The sequence below is a fragment of the Sapajus apella genome, unplaced genomic scaffold (assembly GCF_009761245.1).
Source record: "Sapajus apella isolate SASKATOON/1434 unplaced genomic scaffold, GSC_monkey_1.0 scaffold65, whole genome shotgun sequence".
Lineage (NCBI taxonomy): Eukaryota > Metazoa > Chordata > Mammalia > Primates > Cebidae > Sapajus > Sapajus apella.
Genome location: NW_022437005.1, coordinates 4,513,033 through 4,533,035, shown reverse-complemented (window position 1 = coordinate 4,533,035; position 20,003 = coordinate 4,513,033). Strand labels below are relative to the sequence as shown.

General features: G+C 49.0%; 1 protein-coding gene across 1 annotated transcript in view; it reads right to left on the bottom strand.

Annotated features, from left to right (window-relative positions):
* BANF2 (BANF family member 2) overlaps positions 1–17,125 on the bottom strand; it is a 32,689-nt gene extending 15,564 nt beyond the window's left edge. The window contains exon 1 of the mRNA XM_032248237.1: positions 17,018–17,125. The gene's annotated coding sequence lies outside the window, so the exon portion shown is untranslated. The remainder of the gene's footprint in view (positions 1–17,017) is intronic.
* Between the last annotated feature and the right edge of the window lie 2,878 nt (positions 17,126–20,003).

Genomic DNA, 20,003 nt, shown 5'->3' with positions numbered 1-20,003 from the left:
TGCCCTGTAAAAGTTCTTGTGTTACAGGGTGTTCTGTCAATGACTGTACTGTATTTTGAACCACAAAGTCCTGTTTGGGGAGGACACATGGGCCGGGAATGACCACAATCAATTCTGGTTTTAGATGCTTAGTTACTTGTTTAAATAAGGCATAAAGGAATCCGTGGAATTTAATCTCAATTCCCAAAAGAATGACCTCCCAATTGCAAATGTTTGACATCCTTTAAGCTTTTTTTTGTTTTTGAGACAGAGTGTTGCTCTTGTCCTCCACCCAGGCTGGAGTGCAACGGTGTGACCTCGGCCCACTGCCACCTCCACCTCCCGGGTTCAAGCAATTCTCCTGCCTCAGCCTCCCAGGTAGCTGGGATTACAGGCACAACGTAATCCTGCCCTGTAAAAGTTCTTGTGTTACAGGGTGTTCTGTCAAGACTGTACTGTATTTTGAACCACAAAGTCCTATTTGGGGAGGACACACTGGCAGGGAATGACCACCTTGCTGGCCTAAGGTTATTTTTAAAAGCTGTATGACGGGTCTTCATAAGGAAGTGATCACAAATATGCCCCCTCTATCAGATAAATGGGGTGAGGATGAGGGAACTGCTCTAATGCCATACAAATGAGTATTTGGGGCTTGGGATGCAATTACCAGTGAGCACATTATACATGGATTCAAAAAAGGACATTTCTTCCACCATGGGCTGGAAGTGAAGTTGTTATTCTCTAAAAATTCTACAACGCAGGCCGGGCGCGGTGGCTCATGCCTGTAATCCGAGCACTTTGGGGTTACAAAGTGACCCAGATGGTGAGACCCCATCTGTACTAAAAACACAAAAATTAGCCAGGTGTGGTGGCAAGTGCCTGCAATCCCAGCTACTCGGCAGCCTGAGGCAGGATAATCGCTTGTACCTGGGAGGCGGAGGTTGCAGTGAGCTGATACCACGTCATTGCACTCTAACCTGGGCAACAGAGCGAGACTCCATCTCAAACAAATAACAATAACAAAAAAAAAAAAAAAAACACTTTGACAACATAAAAAATGACTCCCATTAGAATACCACTGTTTTTGCAAAAGGTCAATGGGAAAAGTGCAATATTTTTATGTATTATTTTGCCATTAACAGATTACCGTATGAACATTTCTGAATATTATTTTATATAATATGTGATTTCAAGTGTGTGTAATTAAATTATGAAATCTAATGATACATGTAAGACTATTTAATCTATATCCCTAAAAGTTTATGTATTCAAGTGGCCAAAAAGCATTTTTGGGGATGTTCTTGCTGAGAAACTGTGAGATTACCTTATTTTCATGGTTTGCTTTATGTTTAGACACATATGGTATTGCCTACCCCAGGGAAGTGGGATGTTAATACTTAAAATTAGCATTTTTCCCTCCCCTATTATAGAGGGTAGTCACAAGGTGTATTACGGGGTTTGGGCAGGGGAATCTACAACTGTGGGAACACGGTTGAGAATGTTGCTACTCACATTTTGTCTTATAAATTATCCCACATGATATATTTCTTTCAGAACTTAATGCCAAGAAAAAAGTATGCTTTTCAAAATTGGTATATTTCTACCTTTATGATACAAAGAATTTGTAAAGATCTTATTTCCTTTTATACTCGGCCTACTAGGAAGCTCTGAGCTAACCCTAATGACCGTATAGGGAAACCAGCATAGATGAACAGCTCTTTCACTTTGTGGTTAAATTTGCTTCTTTTGCTCAGTGCCTTCATTTTCTGTTTCTACTTTTATTATAAATGTAGAGTCACGTATTCAAAGCACTGATATCCTTTATTAAAAGCTACTTTATTATATAGTTAATGCCTCAAAGATATGGAGAATGTAAGTATCTCCCAAACCAAGCAGATTTATAGGAAAACGGAGGATCTACCCCTATTCCCCGAGAACACTTCAGTCTTACAGCACCAAGGGGAGGGGAGAGCATGAGGGTGAGAAGGAACCCATGGTTGTCCCTTGGAGGCCTGCTGTGCCCTCGGTCTTCAGTGAGACGATGATGGGACCTCTGCACTGATGGAGTAGAGGCTGAGGGAGCTCAAATGCTTACCTCTCAGGATCTCAGAGAACGCTGTCTGACAATGCTGCTGCCTGGCTCCCTGTACCTCTGCCCACACTCCCCAGGGTTGCAGCTTCTCCCTTCACATGACCAGTGTTTCATAGAGAAAGAATGGAAATGAGGGTCACTCACTCCTGTAATCCCAACACGTTGGGAGTCCAAGGCAGGAAGATGATCACTTGAGACCAGGAGTTCAAGATCAACCTGGGCAAGACAGCGAGACCCCGTCTCTCTTTTCTTTCTTTCCTTCTTTCTTTCTCTCTCTCTTTCTCTCTTTCTTTCGAGGTCTTGCTCTGTCTCCCAGGCCAAAGTGCAGTGGAGCAATTTGGCTCACTGCAACCTCTGCCTCCTGGGCTTCAGAGATTCTCCCTCTTCAGCCTCCCGAGTAGCTGGGACCACAGATGTGCGCCACCACGCCTGGCTAATTTTTGGTAGAGACAGAGTTTCACCATGTTGCCCAGGCTGGTCTTGACCTCCTGAGCTCAAGCGATCCACCCGCCTCGGCTTCCCAAAGTGCTGGGATTACAGGTGTGAGCTGTTGCATACGGCCTGTCTCTGTCTTTAAAAAATAATAAAAAGACAGGAAGGAATGGTGAGCCTGGACAACATGCCACACCTCGTCTTTACAAAAATAACAAAAATAAGCCACTCGTGGTGGCACACACTTGTGGTGCCAGCTACTTGGGAGGCTGAGGTGGGAGAATTGCTTGAGCCTGGGAAGGTGGAGGCTGCAGTGAGCCGTGGTGGAACCACTGCACTCCAGCCTGGGTGAAGGAGGGAGACTCTGTCTCAAAAAGGAAAAAAAAGAAAGGGAAAGAAGAGTGGTAATCTTCCCACAACACTGAGGTCGGACTGTGAGGAGCCCCCTCCCACCTAGGCTGTTAAGAGTCCGCAGAGGCCCTGCAGGCTGTACAGGTATTGATCGACTTACGACCTATGCAACTGAAAGACCATTCGACTTTACGACCACAATCGCTAGCCACGACGGCTCCGCGTCTGGCAGCGCACACGTTGCCCAGCTGGGCGTACGACAGTGCGGACCAGCTTCCGGCAGCACTACCATCTCCGCGTGCACCATTTCAACTGCACATATAGCCTACTCAACTTACGACCAAATTGTGTTACGACCGGTCTGCCTGTCCCAATCGTGGTCATAAGTCGAGCACTAGCTGTAGTCACACCTTGGAGGGAGAAATGGTCCTCACTTTGGATGGAAGCTCATGCCCTCAAGAGCTTCCATAGGGCTCCATGTCGTACAGTCCACCCAGGAACTACCTTTCAGGGTGCACCATGCTCACCACAGTATCCGGGCGTGGGCATGTGACCACCTGTCACCTTCTTGGGCCATATGAGTTACTTTCTCGTGAGGGCTGCTCAGCGGGAGGGACCTGAGCCTGCTGCGGCCATGGTCGCCACACCTGCGGAGCTCACCTCGGAAAGAAGCCAGCATGGAGGAGAGCAGCTCTGAGAGAAGGGAAGGGGCAGACTCCCCAGCAATCATTTGCAAACCTGGATTTAGACATGCCTGAAGGCGTCTACCCTTGGACTTTTCAATTGTATCAAGCAAAATAAGTCAAATAGGCATTTTTGCTTACTTCAGATTCAGCTGGGATTGCGCCTTTTATAACGGAGTTCTGACAAGTGACTCCTAATACTCATGGACTCACTTACTCATCCAACAAGTACCGAGAGGGCTGGGGAGGGGTCAGGCCCATGGCTTAGTCATCATTTTCCAATGACCATTAATACTCATTGTTCAAAAATAAAGTAGCGTTTGCCTTCCTTGCCATTAGCTCAGATTCTGCAATGGAGGGCAAGATCTTTTCTTTCTCTGCTCCTTGTGGCTGTCTCACATATAGCCCTTCGATTACCATCCTTATCTTGATGGGTCTACAGGTGATAAATAACTAAATAAATTTCGCAGTTCCTGAAACATTCGCTGAGTGCCATCTGTATGCAAGGCCTTGAGCTAAGTGCATGAACCCTTGGGACAATATCTTCCGCAGATGCCTCTCCCAGGGACAACAGAACAGCCCATCGCAGGGCACACCACACAGTGTCCTAGCCGTAAGGGGGCATTCCCAAAGGCAGGGCTCACTTTTTCAGGGAACTAGGAAGGAAAGAGGAGTTCAACTTCATGGACTCTGGGTCTGGAGGTTCCTGTTACCTCCTGCTGGAGGAGCTGGGCTGAGGGTAGGAGACTCTGTCTGACTTTAGCTCCACCAATGATCAGCAGAGCAACCGTGGGCCAGTCACCTCCATTTTTTAAAAAAATAAAATCGGTGTTGAATTAGTTGACCTCATCCTGCTGGTTCCTTCCTACCTTCTGTCTCTGTTCATTTACAGTCTCTAGATGGTACAAAATTCATACAGGTCCACAATCCCTAAGCTACCATTTTCATTTCCAGAAGGCTCTGAAATCCAGAAATCCTTTTTGGGGGTGCAGGGCGGGGAGACTTAATTGGCAGCAAACCCTGGCCGGAACTGACATGATGCTATTTATAGTCTTCATTACCTCAGTCACTGTGAATATTTATACACTCCACCACAGGAATATTAATGGGTTTACAGGGTGCTGAGCCAGGCCCCACTAGGAATGTTCTGTAATATACAAAAGAGGCATCACATTGCCCATTAAAAAAATTTTTTTTTTAATTCTCTAGGACTTCTGGCCCCAGCAATTCCAAGTAAGCTTTATGGATGAATACAAAGATCACCATGCCTGCAAGCAAGACAAACTGCAACACCCATGTAGAAGCCAGCTTGTCCAACCTCCACCTTTCTTGCCCCATGACTCTGTCTCCCAAACTTTGTAAATAGAATTGTCCCCTGTCTATAAAATCCTATCCAGGCTGGACATATTTGTCTGATAGGGGTTCTAGGTGGGACTATTCCTGGTTGCATTTTTCCTTCATGAAAATATTCTCTTCCCTTTTGGGGTCCTATTCTCTGCAAAGGAACAGGAGCTGATGAAATAGAATAATTCATATAAAGAATGGACAAATGTATTAGTTCACCCTCCCTGAACCAGACATCTGCATTTGTAACAGATGAATTTTTTTTTTCTTTTGAGATGGAGTCTTGCTCTGTCACCCAGGCTGGAGAGCAGTCGTATGATCTCGGCTCACTGCAATCTCTGCCTCTCGGGTTCAAGCAATTCTCATGCCTAAGCCTCCCGAGTAGCTGGGATCATAGGTGCCTGCCACCATGCCGGCTAATTTTTCTATGTTTAGTAGAGGCCAGGCTTATCTCAAACTCCTGACCTCAGGTGATCTGCCCGCCTTGGCCTCCCAAAGTGCTGGGATTATAAGCGTGAGCCACTGCACCCAGCCCACTTTTTATTTTTAATTGTGGTAAAATACACGACTTAAATTTTTGCCACCTTAACCTTTTTTATTTTTATGTTTATTTTAGAGACAGGGTCTCACTGTGTCACCTTGGTGGCGTGCAGTGTCCTGATTATAGCTCACTGCCGTCTCGAACTCCCGGGTTCAAGCAGTCCTCTCGCTTCAGCCTTGTAAGTAGCTGGGACTACAAGCATGAGCCACCATGCTGGTTAATTTTTTAATTTTTTTGTAAGGATGGGGTCTTGCTATATTGCCCAGGCTGATCTCAAACTCCTGGCCTCAAGTAATCCTCCTGCCTCTGCCTCCCAAAGTGTTGGGATTATAGGCATGAGCCACTGTCCCTGGACTATCTCCGTCATCTTTAAGTGTACAGTGCAGTCATGTTCAATATATTCACGTTGTTGTGCCAATCTTCAGAACGTTCTCATACCCAATAAACAACAAATCCCCATTTTCCCTCCTCCTAGCCCCTGACAAACATCATTCTACTTTCTGCCTTTATGAAACTGACTACTCTACTTCCTCATGGAAGTAGAATCACACAGGAGTTGTCTTTTGGTGACTGGCCTATTATACTAGGTGTGATGTCCTCCAGGTGCATCCATGCGACAGGATTTCTCTCTCTCTCTCTCTTTTTAAAATGGACTTTTGCTCTGCCACCACGCTGGAGTGCAATCACTGCAGCCTTGAACTCCAGGGTCAAGTGATCCTCCATCCTCCCACCTCAGCCTCCCAAGTAGCTGGGACTACAGATGTGCACCACCATGCTCAGCTAATTTTTAAAATTTTTGTAGACATCTGGTCTCCCTAAGTTGCCCTGGCTGGTCTTGAACTCCTGGCCTGAAGCAATCCTCCTTCCTTGATCTCTCAAAATATTTAGGATTACAGGCATGAACCACCATGCCCGGCCAGGATTTTTCCTCTTTCCAAGGCTAAACAACATTCGCTGTATACACCACACGTTGCCCCTCCATTCATGCGTCATGGGCACCGGGGTTGCTGCTACCTTTGGCTTTTGTGACTAATGCCGCAATAAACACAGGGGCACTGTAACTACCTCTCGATGTACACCCCCTTGTGAGTTAAGCATTTTCATCCCAACTCTCTCTGCCATTATAATCCCACAGAGAAGGGGAAAGCAATGTCGTCTGGGGAGGGAGGAGTTTCCCCAGAACAGAGGAAGGGGGAGTCTACCTTTTGCGCCCCATGGATTCTAGAAAGACGAAGAAGGCTCACCTCAGTATCCACACTACCTTCCCAGGGAAGGTGGAAGAGAAATGAAAGATGAATGTTCACGGGCATGGGGCTTGAACTTTCCCGCCTGAACAAAAACCCAGAAGCAGGCAGACTCTTTAGATTCCAGAGAGTAGAGTCGGGAAGGTTGTTGGGCTGTGGGAATGGTGCATGGGATTTGGTGGCTTGCCTTCCAGGACGTGGCAGGAGATGACAACAATGGTCACTTTGGAAGTGTCGTGGGCAACAGGGTAGCAGCAGTAAACAGTGTCTGGGAAGATAAGCTTGAGGCAGTGCCCTTGGCTTTTGGCAACAAGAAGCCCGGGGCAAGATAGGGCAGAAGATGCTTTAAGGTCTGATGGGTGAACTGAAGCCTGGAGTCAGGATGAAGAAGTCCCATGCATGGGGACCTCGCAACCATGGGCAAATGGCCAGGCCACAGGCTGCAGCAATGAGTACTAAAGATATCCCTAAAAAGCAAAAGGGGCTGCTCACCCCTCCGCAGCAGGGAGCAGATTCCAGCGGCCACATAAGCTCAGGCCATCGTCATCCTGCTGATTCCATGGGTATTCAAAGTCCCCTCTTCCACTGCCTTGAAGACACAGCACCTGTCTCCACACACCCACCTGGCAGCCATCACCCTTTAGGAGGGATGGACAAGAGGCAGAACAGTCCCTAAGGAGAGTGCACCTCCCAATAGGGATCCTTGAACGCAGTCCGGAGAGAATCTGACTATTACATTGCAAGGAGACAGAGCGTAGTGGGGGCTGCTGGTGCCATGCCCAGGTCTCCTTGACCAGCAGGTGCACCCAGCTGCTACAAGTGTTTCAGGGAACCTCAATGCATGGTCGTGGCTTTCTCTGGACTGTCACCTCTGCCATGGAAACTGCCACACCTGGAGACACCTGGGAGGTTGCAAGGCCCAGCCCTCTGCCTGAAGGCAGCTAATGGCCTGCAGATGCGGAAGCACAAAACCATAACCCCCTTGTCTCAAGGTGGAGCCAACTCCCTGGTACCATCCTGGCTCTCGAGCCCCCGGAGGGCCAGGCAGAAGCTGAGTGCCCCTGGTCCACACCTCTCAGCCCCTCCTCTGCTCTCTTCTGCTTCCTTCACCGGGTCAGGGGCACTGGAGCCCAGGTCTCAGGCTCTGTTTCCAGGGAACACGACCCAACACATGCACAATTTGCTGCTGCTCTGTTGGCGCCTAAGAATAAAGAATCGTGTTTTCTTTACACAGGTGAGTGTGGTAAGAGTGAATCTGTAACTGACCCCGCTGTGTAGTTAAACAGTCTTTTCAGGCAAAAATGACTGCCCTGAGGGCTTTAACAGGCCCTGGATGGGGACCCCAGGGAAGGCCATGTCGGGGCAAGCGGTGGCTCCACACTGGCCTTTGCCTACCAGCGAGTGGGAGGGTGCTCTGCTGGTCTGTGACCCAGACCTCTCAGGAGGCTTGTTCTCTGTTCCCACCAGGGTAGGGTTGCCAGATTTAGGTAATAAAAATGTCAGAGGCCCAGTGAAATTTGAATTTCAGATAAACACTATATAACTTTTTAGTATAAGCATGGCCCAAGTATTTCACAGGCTGTACGGAAGAGGTTTTTTTCTTGTTTATCTAAATGTAAATTTCACTGGGCATCCTGATGTCATCCGGCGCCCCCCGTCCCCGCCCCAGCCCCAACACTCCCACATAGCCTGACTCAGCAGAAGCCCCCAGATCTGCCCACAGGCCACTGCCTGCCGGGGAAGCTGCAATCGTCCGAAGTTCTTCCCACTGGGATTCCACTCCCGGCTGGCTCCGCCACTGTTAGGCCAGGCAGTTATTCCACCCTGCCTGGATCTGATGAAAGCCACACACTGACGAGGCTTGAAGCTAAAGGGGAAACAGGATGATAATACACAGCATGGGAGATCACTGCAGCAACCTGTCACTCAGAAGTCACCTCGGAGGCAAGCACTGGTGTGGATGTCAGCTTGTCCCTGCTCACGCGGAAAGAAGGTCTGGTGCCCGCCTGGGCTCACCCTGGGACTAGAAACAGAGTAAGGATCACAGGCAAGCGGGAGAACCAGAACTGAGTTGAGCTGGCGAGTGAGGTGGCTCACAGTGGCCGAGCACCTACTACGCGCCTGCTTCTGTATGGCCACTGTCACAGGTAGTCCTCAAAACGAATTCTGCAGCATTAGAGCATTGTTTCTATTTTAAGAGATGTGGAAACAGAGGCCCAAAGAGGCAAAGGGGCCACCTAGCTATAAAAGGCAGGGATGAGCTATAGGCTAAGATGTGGGTGGGTCCAAAGCCCAGCTCTTCTCTCTCCAGCACAGGAGTCAGAAAAACAAGGACAGTTTTAGCAGATGCTGTCCCTGTCCTGCCCATGTCCCCCAAAGGCTCACGGTTCCCATGGTGGCTCTTTGCCCTGCAAGTGGGCAGGGCTGGGGACGGGACACACTGGGAGCAGCCCCCGGCCAGGATGTGAGCAGGTGGGTAAGTATCGAACCCCACACCCCTCAGGTGGGACAGCTCTGGGGCCTGTCCCACATTAGGTGACATCCAGGCATCCCCAGTGGGAGGGAGCCCCCAGTGCTCATGGTGGTAACTGCTCAAGGCCACGTTCCCTTCCCTGCCTCACTTCCTCACTCTCTTCCTCATGGGACCAGCATCCCTTTCCATATCAACTACTTGCACTGCAGTTAAGAGTCTCAGGTCAGTGACGGGGAAACCCAACCTAAGAGAGCAGCTCATGCTTATCCAGGCTTACCAAGGCACAGTGCTGAGCTCCGCACCAAGATCATCTCATTTCATCCACCCACCCACCCTTGGGATGAGATAGGTTCTATGATTACCCCATTTCACAGATAAGATAAACTAACTGACCTATGGCATCGCCAGGCCTCAAACTGAGTGGGCCTCAGCCTAATATCTGTGCTCTCAACGACTGAGGCATTAAGAAAGGCTTCCATGAACTTCTGGGCAATCATTTTCTCTCCTTCTAGCTTTGGGGTGACTTCCTCTGCTTGGGTGCAAATACAAGCAGGGGATGCAGCAGTTGTCGCCCAGCAACAAGGGAGCATCTTGTGTACAGGCGGAGCTGCGCAGTGGCGCGGCCTTTTAAGCGTTGCCTTCATTCCACTCATAGGATACTGAAGGCCCATATTTACCTCCTGTGCTTTGCCGGACAGAATGCCCCGCCCAAGATTTCACTTTCCTTTAATCCTCTGCTCTCACATTGTGTGTGTGTGTGTGTGTGTGTGTGTGTGTGTGTGTGTGTGTGTGTCTTGCCCTTGCCAGCTGGGCCTCAGCACGGGGGTTCTGAAGCCTCCTAAGGACCAAGGCAGCTGAGTCCCTCCAGCCCTCCAGGTCCAAGTGTCTCTGGCTGCAAGGGTGTGACTATGTGCATCTGTGAGTCTCTGTTCAGAAATCGGCTCTAAGAGACTTGCCTGACCTTCCCAAATGCAAAGACCTACTTAAGACCCTTTCCAAAGAAAAGCACTAGCCTTGTTGGCTCTGGCTTCAGAAAAGGGGTCTGAGCAAGAGTTCTATCTGTCACATCCATTTCCGTTCAAAGCCAAATTATCAAGGTTGTAAAGAAAGGATTTCCCAGATTGTCATTGCTTTCAGTGATTGCGTTGCCACCTGAGGACTATCTTGCAGAGAATATACATAGGCGTTTCAGTAATTTCTACACAGCTTTTGGTGTTTTATGGCATCAGAAGATAAGTTTGCCATTTGTAAATGTGCCCTTGGACAAAAGCACACACACATTCCTTTGGAGGAAAAGCATCTGTGCTTCCAGGCCTGAGCAGGGTGGTGTTCTGCCTCTACTAAGGGCCGATTTCAACTCTGGATTGTTGGGAAAGAGTTTAAGCTGGAAAAAAAGATCTCAGTTTCAATGACCTTCTTGAAATCAGCCACCCTTTGAGCATCAATTAAAAGTTCAAATCATGGGTTGCAAAAGAAAAAGCCAGAGGAACCAGGTACATTTAAAAAATAAAACAGTGAAGAAAAGAGTGCAAGATGTGGATAATAAGGAGTAACATTGGACATCCACTGGGGAGGTCACAGAAGTGCTGTGGACCGTGTAGCTGACTGGGCTCCAACACCCTATCTAAAGGAGGCCACCTCTTTCTGGAATGTGGGTCCCATGTGACCAGATCTTGTGAGTCTTTTCAAGAGAAGCCCAACATTTAGATTTTTCTGGACTAGTACCCAATTTTTAAATGTTGGGAAGTCATTCAAATATTTATAATGCTATGTGGACCCAACAAAACAAAGCCATGCCACAGTTTGCCTCTCCTGCTGTAGACCTTCCTTCAAGGAAAATACTCCCTTGCACATATAAATAAAATTTGACATCATATTTCAGGCTTTTGTGGATCAGGGATCTCAGGTTACCAGCCTCTGTAGTCAAGGGTTTGTTTGTTTGTTTATTTTTATTTTGAGATGTATCACTCTGTCACCCAGGCTGGAGGGCAGTGGCATGATCTCAGCTCACCACAACCTCCACATCCTGGGTTCAAATGAGCCTCCTGACTCAGCCTCCTGAGTAGCTGGGATTACAGGCATGTATCACAACACCTGCCTAATGCTTTTCATTATTATTATTATTATTTTAGTAGAGACAGGGTTTCACCATGCTGGCCAAGCTGGTCTCAAACTCCTGACCTCAAGTCATCTACCTGCCTCAGCCTCCCAAAGTGCTGGGATTACAGGTGTGAGCCACTATACTCAGCCTGTGGTCAAGTTTTGATTCTTAGGAAACAATCTTGGCCGGGGTGGGCTCAGTGGTACGCGCCAGTAATCCCAGCACTTTGGGAGGCCAAGGTGGGCAGATCAGCTGAGGTCAGGAGTTTGAGACCAGCCTGACTAATGTGGTGAAACCCCATCTCTACCAAATACAAAAAAAAAAAAAAAAAAAAAAAAAAACAGCTGGGCATGGTGGCACATGCCTGTAATCCCAGCTACTTGGGAAACTGAGTCAGGAGAATAGCTTGAACCCGGGAGGCAGAGGTTGCAGTGAGCCAAGATCATGCCATTGCACTCCAGCCTGGGCAACAAGAGCAAAACTCAGACTCAAAAAAAAAAAAAATGAGTCAGGTGGTTCTCATCTTGAACCTTGGATGTGGTTTCCCTGGGACGTGTTTTGACCTTCCCCGTGAAAAACGTCTACAAACAGGGACTGCCATTCTGCTGTACTTCCAACTTCCCACTCAGGGGCCACATGCTACTCCCCGCATCATCCCTGAAATCCCTGCTGGGATTTTCATCTCAAAAGCATCTCCTGGTGAAGGTTTGATTTCCAGTGCTTGCAAACCCATCTGAAAGTGCCAAAACGTAGTCCCTGGTCTCTTCCCACCGCGTGGCCCTTGAGTGTTGTGGCATTTAGATGTTGATCAGTCATGCCTGGGGCCCTGGCTCTAGATCTTTCGATATGCATATTCCATCTTGCTCACAGCATCTACTTTCCTGCATGGACTTTGGATAGAATCACCTGGAAATGACCAAAGACACACGTATGCCATCCCTCCTTTGCAGAGAAGACTTGAGAAAGCCCTTTGCACTGACCTGCACTCTGAGCCACTGCCATCTGCTCATTGAATGCTACCCCTCTCTCAGTGGCAGTGAAGAGGCAGGAGGAGCTGCTATGCAGCCGGCTGGACCTGCATTTGATCTTGGCTTTGCCCTTTACTTGGTGGATCTGTTCCCACCTCTCCATTCCCACCATCACATAAGGATACCCTACTATGGATGGGCTGGGTGTCTTGCTAATTCACAGACATCTTCTTTAATCCTCATAACAAAGCTATGCTGTGGGAACATATCTAAGCACCATTTGCCAGATGAGGAAATGGAGACTTAGTTTAGTAACATGCCCAAGATGATATACTTGGCCAAGATAAGAGCCAGAGCTTAAATCCTTAGTGTTTAGCTCATACCTGTAAGTTCAGCCAACCAACCAACAGCTACTTTTCTCTTCTTGATCTGTATGGGTCATGATCATCCCTGAGCCGGATCGCTGAGTGGCTTAGAATGAGCTCATATGAAACGCCCAGACTAATGAGGGTCTCAAAGGTAATGTCGCTATAACGATCGCCCCCACGTCAGCACGCCCCAGCTCTGACCCACAATCTCTCCCTGGATTTAAAGCATGTACCTGGCTCCAGGGACTTTCCTTTCCCTTCACCCTTCAGCCTGGCACTCTTGGTGTCTGTCTGTGCTGACTCTCTGGATTTGGCCAAACTTCGAGCCCCTTCAACCTCATCAATGCCACCACCTTGCCAGTTGGGTGGCTGTGTTTTCCTAAGTACAGACCCATGTGGCTTTCTGCACCTCTCAATAGTTCCCTCAGCCATGCAGCAGTGAGGGGCATGTCCCAGGCAGGGCTCGGGCACTCTGGGTGCCCATGGGCCCTCACAGGAGTAGTGCCACAGAGGACCACAGACCCTTATCCAGGGATAAATGGGAGAAAGGAAAACACACCCTGCCCAGCCCAGCCCCCAGCTGAGTTACCCTCACTGACACAACGTGGAACTGAGTTCTGCTCACATTCCAGACCCAGAGAATTGGGAGAAATCACAAATCTTTGCTGTTCTAGGCTGCTGTGATCACGTTATTTTGTCAAACAGCAGAAATTACTGGGGCCGTGACTGCCTTTCCTCCTTGCTGAAGTGGGGGCTGTCCTGCAGGCTGTTCACGTGCCCTGGGCACTGTGCTGAGCACTTTCTGCCTGTCAGGTGCTGTTCCAGACACAGAGCTGGAATGGGAGAGGACAGATCGCATCCCTGCTTTGGTGAAACTGGTATTCTTACCCAGGGAGAGGGCAGTAGATAAGAAAACCCACAAACATGATAACTTCAGAGACATAAGGAGCAATTGGAGTGGGGCTGGGGGCACTATTCGATAAAATAGGGACGGTCTTTCTAAAGACATGCACTTGATCCAAGGCCCTCCTGTTGAACAAGGGCAAACCATAAAATGATCAGAGGAAAAAGTGATGCCAGCAGAGAGAACAGCAAATGCAAAAATCGAGAAGGGCAGGAGGTCTGGGAGTGAAGGCGGAGGGAAGGAGAAAGCCAGGGGAGGGGAATGAGATCAGGGATGAAGTCACAAAAGTCGGCAGCGTCCAGCACACCAGCCACCGGCCACCCACGGCTGTGTAATCTAAGCTGCCATTTAAACAACAAGTGCAGCTCCTCAGTCCCACTGGCCACATTCCAAGTGCCCAGTGGCCTTGTGTGGCTCGTGGCTATCATATTTTACAACACAGAGATAGAATATTCCCATGACAGAAGAAAGTTCTGTTGGCTCAGATGGCTACAGAATAAATCAGAAGCAGGTCAGAACCAGAGTTTAAGGTCAGATCGTGTGCTTTTGGGCTTACATCAAATTTCTGGAGGTTCCAGTTCTCCCCAGGGTTAAATGAAGCTCTTCCAGCCCAACAGCGAGTCCAAATTACCCACAGCAAGAAGCCAAGTCCACAGACAGTTGCACACAGGCCTTATCCAAGAAGCATCAGCAAGGCCTCACCCATGGAAACTGGCAGCAGAGGTCTGTGTAACTGACTTCTTTGCAACCTCATTTAAATTGCCAATTGGGGCTCCCTGTTGTGAAAAAAGAACAGAGCGTGGCTACTATTTCAGGGCACCACGCAGAAGGGAGAGTGCCGCAATTAGCCGAAGCTGCTTTCGATTAGCAAATTTTCCTCCTCGGTGCCTAACATCTGTCTGTGCATAGACACCGCTCCATCTCATCCCGTCAGAGCGAGGGGCCAGGCCAGCAAACCCAGCGGGCCCACAGGGAGTTCAGCATCTGTCAGGGCAGCGTCCAGGAGGGGCTGGAAATAGCCACCGTGGAGCTTGGCACGTCGATGGCAGTTTGTCTTAGGGAAAAGATAAGAAAGGAAAGTGCTTCCTCGCACAAGCTGGGAGGCGGCAGATGGAGACATAAGTTTTCCTTGGGGTTAGCAAGGCCTGTTTTGTCATTTAGTATTTGTGACATCTCCACAAGTACCTGAACTTCTGGGGCGGTTACCTAACCATGCTCATCTGGGAAACATGGCGAATGGCACCCACCTCGTGGAGTTGGGGAGGACTAAGTGAAATCATTTCTAGAAACACTCGGCATGCAGTAGGCGCTGCATAAATGGTGGCTGAATCACAGCCTTGATAGGAGAGAGCCAGGTGAACAAGAGAGATGGGCACAGAGACGTTTGATCAGCACTCGGGCCTGGCTCCCCCATTTGTTCAGTCAACAGAGGTTAACTCTGCAAATTGGCTCTGGAGCCTCGGAAAATGCCCTCAACCACCCTGGGTTCCTCTTTCCTACCGGGGCCCGTAGGTGATCTCTGTGGTGCCTTCTAGCTCTCCCTGCCTAATGGGAAGTTTGCAGCCCCCTTAAATGCATGACCCATCTGGGTTCAATCGCAGATGGTGGGCAAAGTATTAAGACCCAGAATCCTACAATCATGGATTTGGAAACAGCCTTTAAAGGTCTTTTGGTCCAGCTCCCAGCTGATCACAAGAATGCCGTTCCTTTCTATGCCGACCGAAGAGCCCTGGCCTGCATACTCTCGCTCCCTTGCAAAGCAGCCCATTCTCTTTTTAGAGAGCTCTAATTTTGGAGACGGTGCATAGAGAGTGAATGCATGTTCCAGGTTAATGTCCCTCTTTAAATGCAAAGCGCAGCACAGAACAGTCTTCAGTTTCCATGTCTGTAGAATGGGCCTGAGAACACCTACTTCACAGAGGTCAGAATTAAGAGTAATAATGGCCTGGCGCAGTGGCTCGCACCTGTAATCCCAGCACTTTGGGAAGGCGAGGCGGTAGGATCATGAGGTTAAGAGATCGAGATCATCCTGACCAACATGGCGAAACCCCGTCACTACTAAAAATACAATCATTAGCAGGGTGTGGTGGCGCACACCTGTAGTTCTGCCTACTCAGGAGGCTAACACAGGAGAATCACTTGAACCCGGGAGGTGGAGGTTGCAGTGAGCCTAGATCGTACCACTGCACTCCAGCCTGGTGACAGAGTGAGATTCTGTCCAAAAAAGAAAAGAAAAAATAAAAATAAAACCCAGCAATAATGCAGGTGGCGGATCTGGCACAGGAAGTGCAGCGTTTTCTCCCTTTCTCCTCTCCAAATTGAACCTGCTGCAGGTCGGGGACCACAGGTTGCTCTCATGCTGTCCCCTCTACTGCTTTTTTTTTTCCTTTTCCAGTGAAGCCTAAGATGGGCTAAAATGTTCTTACCATGCTTGGTGAACCACTGGCGTCTTGGACTTGTGTGTGAAGCAGAGGTTAGCTTCAGCCCATCACACCTAAGACTAAGGAGGGTTGGCAGAGCCTATGGGTAAGAGATGTCTCTTATCACCCACCCCCACCTCTCTTTCTACCTTACAGTCAGGGTGAGCCAGGAGCCTTCTCAAAATCAAAGGGTCCCTGTAGAAGCCACTCCTGTGTGAGAGAAGGGACGTTGCTGCAGCTATGTGGACGTGTTGGCACTCACAGATGGTGAATGGACCATGGATAGACTGCGGGGAAACAGGAACGAGCCGTGGTGGGGAGGCAGCTGTGCCTCTTGGGGCCCAGAGTGGGTCCCCACTGTTTGATGTAGAAGGCCTTGGGCCTCAAAGCACCCTCGACCGAGTGCGGGTGGCCCAGCTGGGAAGAGCCAGCATCCTCTTTGAGAGATGTCTGTAGCCTCTGTCCCTGGCCCCTCCATCTTAGATTTTGCTGACTTTCCTGGTGTCCTAATCCATCTACTCATTTCCTGTCACCATCCCAAAGCTCTCTTACTGTCCCAAAGGAAAGGAACCAATATATGTACCAGAGGGTCACCAGGAGGTAGATTTAAAAACACCCAAAGCAGGAAGGCCTTTTACAGGAAGCAAGGGCCATTGTACACATTTTGGACAGGAGGTGGCTGCACCAGTGGCTGCGCCAGCTACCTCTGCTCTTGCTGCTAGTGGCGTGTCATTTGGCCAATGGCTGTCCCTGACCTCAATTAGGGCTAGAAGTGATGCTCCAGTGAATTTGCTATCTGAGAGCCTGGCCTCTCTGCCCTGTCTATTAAGAACACAGGTGACCTTTGCCCAGGGAGCTGATACAGGTGGTAAGCCGAGTCTTAGGGGAGACTAGAGTACCGCCTCCCGCAGATGGTGACCCAGCAGGAGCTCGGAAGGGGTGTGTCCATCAGGTGAGTCAGCTTTCCTAGGAAGAGTCTGGGGCTTGTCCCAGCAAACCCCCGGCCACCAGTTTGGCCCACCTAAACCTGTGTGAGAATGAGATCCCAAAGTGCTAAGCCAGCCAGCTATTGGCTGTATCTCCTTCCATGCTGCTTGGGGAAGTTCCGAATACTCACCAGGTGCTCCTGATAAGCCAGTGGTGGCCGGCAGTTTGTCCTAGTCACCTTGGATCTGGAACTGCAGGCCGGAGGTTGAGCTTACATCCTAGGCCCATGGGGCAAATCAGTCTCAAGATCCTGAATGGACTACATTATGATGTCACACCACAGGGGGTGGGAACAAGAAGGGCTGCTGTGGCTGCTGGCATCAGGGCACAGGGCAGAGCAGGAGTAAGAAGAGCCTCTCCAGAAGAAATGGGCCTGTCTAGGTGCTGTTCTCAGCTGGGGTTGCTGGAAGGAGTGAGGGGTGTCTGCTGTGCGGAACACAGCCTGGTTCGGCCTGGAAGACTGCTTATGGATCCATCTGCTGCCACTTGCTGCCACGGTTCCTATTCTCACCTGGCCTGGGTCAGCTCAGCTAAACCAGGCACATCCTTCATAGCTTCCCCACACAGCGACTTTCACAGGTACCCACAGCTCCTTGTACATCTCCTGTAATAGACTTAAAATCCCAGGGCAGGTTTTTCTTCTACTGATACACCCATGACTTCCCCCCTACTGCCCATCTGGTAGGGATTCAAGGCAAGAGAAGTAACTTAAATATTAGCTCAGGAAAACAAGCAGAAAGATAAATCCTCCCACCTTCAAGTTAAATTCAGCACAGGTGCCTTTTGGGTTATCTTCTATAGTATATATGCCTGGGCTACTTTCCATTGTTGGTAATTGATAACTTGGTACAATGTATATTTACTAAGCCTAAAAAGAAAAGAAAAACTCAAAAAAGGGGGCAAAGTATCACATGTTTCTGGAGGCCCCATCCACTTTTGCTATTGGTGCTTGGGATTGGGGGTGGAGGAGTTCTAACCAAGAGCAAATGGCTTCGCTTTGGAAATTGCTGGGTTGCCCTAGATTTTAGAGTCCAAAACAGTGGGTCTTAAACTTCAGGTAGCATTAGAATGACCTGGAAGACTTCTTAAAATACAGATTCCTGGGCCCCACTGCCAGAGTTTCTGATTCAGTAGGTCTCAGGTAGAACCCAATAATTCACATTTCTTACAAGTTCCCAGGTCACGTTCAGGCTGCTTGCTCTGGGACTACGCACTTTAAGAGCATGTAAGGGTGCTGGTCTCTCAGGTTTGATCCTGAAGTAGTATTACCAGCTGATGGCAGTATTCTGGGGTTGCTGGAGAATAAACAGGAGCTGTAGCTTTGGGGCCAAAGCTGGCTGAGCTCTCTGGGTTCAGCCAGCATGCTTTATTGAGGATCTGTTCATTGGGGAAGCACAGCTGACTTTGTCAGTGCCCTGCCCATACCCTCTTAGCCTTGCAACTTCATTGTACAAAGGTAGCCTGACTCCCAGCTGTCGGCACCTGCATATCTTTGCTTGGGGGCTTTCTCCAGCTGCTGGAGTCCACCCTGCCTACAAGAAGGGCAGCTGCAAGATCCAGAAATTAAAGCCTCCAGGAATGTCCTCATTCAATGACTATTAGCAGTTTGTGGATAAATACCCCAGCTCCCTCCCTGCCCAGGTGGAATAACTGGGAGGCCTGTTCTGCACCGTGTACCAGAGGACCCACAGGACCGAGCCTTAGATGCCTATACTAGGCCATTCTGTTGCTATAAAGAAATACCTGAGGCTTGGTAATTTCCAAAGAAAAGAGGTTTAATTGGCTCACAGTTCTGTAGGCTGTTCAGGAAGCATCATGCCAGCATCTGCTCCACTTCCAGTGATGCCTCAAGGAGCTGACAATTATGGCAGAAGGCAAACAGGGAGCCAGTGTATCACATGGCAAGAGTGGGAACGAGGCAGAGGAGGTACCACACACTTTTAAACAACCAGATTTCACAATAACTCACTATCATGAGGACAGCATCAAGACATTCACAAGAGACCTGCTCCCAGGACCCAAACACCGCCCACCAGGCCCCACCTCCAAAATTGCAATCACTTTTCAACATGAGATTTGGAGGGGACAAATATTCAAACCATATCAGTGTCCACAGTGGCAACCGGCTTGCTAACACACCCCACATTGCTGCCCCCATCCCTTGCCTCACCTCCCCATTCCACTACCTACGTTTCCTGGGATCAAATTGCAAATAAACTACTTCCACTCAAATCCTTGTTTCAGGTCTGCTTCAGGGGAAACCCCAACTAAGACTTTATAAATAAGAAATGATGGCTGTTCTTTATAAGTTTGCATTTAGACGGAGAAAGTATATAAATTGGCTTGGTACAATGCAGAACATCTGGGAACTGGTGAGTGTCAGGTCTCAGGGCAGTTGGAGGTGTTCTGCTGGTTGGACTTTGGAGTATTATCAAGAATCTCTTGAGGAAACACATGAGCTGATATGCTCAGGGGGAGGCCTGGCAACCTGGCCCAAAGGACTTTTCTTCTGCACAGGGGGGCCTGAATGTGCTACCCCCAGGGGACTGATTTGTTACACAAATTCTTTCCATCTCCCTGGACAATTCCTCCTGGAATAAGCATATGGAGGTGGAGCTAGCACCATATAAAATATGGCTCTTGTTCATGCTCTTGGGGGAGTTTCGCGTGCGTGAAGGCTCGCTAGGGATATCTGCTGGCCTCTTAGGATTAATATGCTATCCTAGGTGCTCTGCTCAGTACTGTGCTATGCCCGGCCTCACACCTGCACTATGGTAGGATTAATGCAACTCTGCCATTGCCTTTGCAGTGGGCCTTCATTTCTACCCTAACTCCTTCCACGTTCTCCACCTTATCATCACCATCATCATTATTATCACCATCAGATCTCCCAGAGAGATCCAAATGAAAATACCATATGGTGAGAAAGTCCTCTTCAAGTCCAGTTCCAGCCTTCCAGTCAGACACAGCATGTACTGAAATTCTGGAATTGCCACCGAAAAGATCCAGTCTCTGCTTGGCTGGTCATTCACACAAACCACTCTTGGGCAACATGGCACCCAGAGTTGTTTTCCTCCACATTTCAACTTGGTCAGAGGAAGAATGAAGTCTACCGT